Below are 3,484 nucleotides of genomic sequence, written 5' to 3'. Positions count from 1 at the left end.
TCATACTTGCTGTGCCGCACGAGTATTTTTTGTTAGGATCACCTCGTAACAGAACTCTTTGGCAAATCTTGCAAATGAAGAAGGTGGCATTGGTCTTTGTTTGCCCCTTGGAAAAAGTTAAAAATGTCTTCACCACTGAAGAAAAACGTTGTGGGCGTGGTGCCTTCTGCAAAAAAAATTCCTCAGATTCGGTAAATATTTTAAAGCGGCAACATTTACAGTTTTTGTAAGTTAAACTTATAAAATTTTGTTAGCTGTATACATTTTATATATCTGTGATTTGTTTCTTGTAGTATTTTGTTAAGAATTCCATTTTTTTTTTTTTTTTTAACAATCTTTTTGATTTTCAAGGTCTGTCGTCGACATCCGTGGTTCCCACAGGAGTGTTCCGCTTTGTTGTTTTATATTATTGTTGTTACATTTTGTTTATTAGTTTATTGTTTAAATTTATGTTAATAAAAATATAAAGTTTGAAAATAGTTTATCGTTTATATATTCATTATTATAAAAAATAAAGTTTGATAAAAAAATTAATAATGTTTTTGGTTGTTCCCTTAACTGCTGAGTGACTCTATTTTGTTCTTATTACTGTTATTTGAAGGAGTCCACCATGGTGTTAAATTTTGGGGCACTTATCGGTGGAATACTAGTGATATCTGCAGTTTGCACCAACTTCTGAATAGTGTGTTAGATTTTTCTCAACTTTACTTCCGTTAAAATGCTGATAATAAAATGGAGTGTAGCCGCTCCCGTGCAACAAGACATGAGGTGCACCTTTGCGATTTATTCTAAATACTAAAATCCTGTATTGTATTGCACTGAGGTATTGGCTGCACTTACAGTGTACACACGAAATCTATTAAGAAATCTCATTGTATTTATATTGATTGGGAATAGTGCGTCAGGTGCTGGATCTTGACGAGATACACTGCTCAGTTCGTATATTGTTCTGCACACGAAAAAAATCACATCACAACTTTCACACCAATTGCAATGCGAAACAAATTCCGGCGATAAGACACGTTAGCACCAGGGATTTTACACCTGCTTTCTGCTGGTGTTAAGCAGGACAACTACCTGCACCATGAAAGGGAACACAGCCAAGAGCCACACCAGAACACCCACAGGTGCCATAGAGTCAATGAGCATGATACAGGGATACCCATGAGGGCCAGAAGACTCATCTCAACAACTCCCAGTCGGCCAATGCCCCCCAAACCCATATCTTAGTAAGTGTGTCCCTGTGGTCATTGTCTTAGCATGATAGGCACGAGCCCTGCAACATCATAGTGTGCTGTCACCTCAGCGTTGTCAGTGAGCCTGGATGTGTAGCTACGTATGCATCCTCCTGCATGCACAACTGGCGTGTGATGGTCTGGGGTTCACAGGTCAGTGCAGGGGTGTGCCTATCCGGCAAGGGGAACGGGGTGTCTCAGACATGTCCGTGTACAGGAAGTGCGGTAAGTGTGTCTCTGTGTTCTGGTGTGGCCTGTTGCAAGAGCCGCAGCAGTCGATGTTGTAAAGTGGCATGCACCACCTCCAAACGGCACTGTGATGTTGTAGTTGGAATGTAGCAGGACATGCGCAAATAGGCATTACAATGGCGTGCCGTACGAGTGCACGAGATACAACAGCTCACCCTACAAAAGTGTGGGGGCTCGTGGGAGGGAGGAGCAGCCGTTTGGCAGCATAACACACAGTGAACTCGACCATGTGTCACATGCTGGGCATCTCATCCATGATGACCACGGTCGCAGACATCCCACAACACCAACGACTGGCCTTTGTACACATCCTGTATGAATGAAGCGTGGTTTTCACTTCTATGCTCGTTCAGTGGTGTGATGTTGGCGGGTTGTGTGACTTGTGCTCCTTGTTGGTGTGTTTCATTTTGGCCATTGTTAGTCTATATGTGTGTTATAATTAATTATGCATGTGTGCCATTCTGCCCATCTCCCCCCTCCCCCACTCCCTGCTTCTTCCTCTTCCTAGTGCTGTTGTGTCTATAATTTTGTTGCTGCACACATAAATACATGTAAAGAATAAATTAGAATAGTTCCTTGATTCTTTTACGTTTCAAAACTTCTCTATTGGTTTCTTTTTAATTTTCCATATGAACCGTTTTTTTAAATATTCAACAACACATAGAAGTCAGAAGTGCAACGTATTCTATCAACACACTTTCTAGAACATTCTACAATACGTGCAGGTTAAAAGTTCATCAATTTTTTAAAACTTTACGATATTTTTTTGTAACATTTTCTTGAACATTTAACGACACGTGCAGGTTAAAAGTTGACAATTGTTTTAAGTTCGAACAGTGCCTTCTAAATGCAAGTAGCAGGTGTAGTTGAGCTGAGCAAATTTTATCCTATGATATGTACTCCACGTTGAAACTGCTTTTTCTTAACCAATCACAAAAATGCTTTTCCACAAAACTAATGTGCACCCTACTTTTAAAAAAGAATGCTTTTTATGATATCTTCAGAGATAAGTTATATATAGGAATTAGCATTTAAAAAACCTTTGAACTTCACTGAAAAAACCATAGGTTTCATGTACGTTATAGTTAGGAATTGGCATTTAAAAAACCTTTGAAATTCACTGAAAAAACCAAAGGTTTCAGGGGCGTTATAGTTAGGAATTGGCATTTAAAAAACCTTAGAAATTCACTGAAAAAACCATAGGTTTCAGGAGTGTTATAGTTAGCTGGACATTTCCCTCGTACAAAACACTAGAAATACCCCTGTTATAGTTAGTTCAGCTAACTATAACTCGCGCCCCCGCAATGCACTGCTGATGACGTCACATATTACATCACTCATGACATAGTCAGTGACATCACTGATGACATCACTGATGACATCTCAAATGATATCACTGATGACAACACTGATGACGTCATCCATGTGATAAATTAGTGCATCTTTTCACACCCTAATATAACCTTTGATACACCGACTCAAAATTTCAGACGGCCATTTTGACAACCATAGATACTCCAATACCAATAACTACTCACCCACTCATTGACTTTTACGTCTACATACATCTCCACTCACTCACCTGTACAGTCACTCATACTTACAGTCACTCTGTGCATTTATACACCTATATAGACACTCACACACCGCCAATCATCCATTGAGGTACTGATACATCTAGTCAGTCATGCAAATAATTAATCACAGTAAAATTTACTCACCTATACATTTAAAAACACTCAAGTTCACTTACTCATAAAAATACGAACAAATTCTGTGTCTTCCTGCAGAAAAACAAACAGCACATGACACAGATATCCTTGCACTATGGCGAATACAGCCAGTCCCAAAATCACACACTCTCACATATAGATAGTTATATACTCTTACACACATATACACTGCGTTTCACATATGTAGTTACTGACACATGTACAACTGAGATATACATTCAATCACTAACACACCCATACATACACTCACCCAACCATACAGTCCAT

The sequence above is a fragment of the Triturus cristatus genome, chromosome 7 (assembly GCF_964204655.1).
Source record: "Triturus cristatus chromosome 7, aTriCri1.1, whole genome shotgun sequence".
NCBI lineage: Eukaryota > Metazoa > Chordata > Amphibia > Caudata > Salamandridae > Triturus > Triturus cristatus.
The sequence above is the reverse complement of the archived record's forward strand: the minus strand, read 5'-3'. Positions refer to the sequence as shown.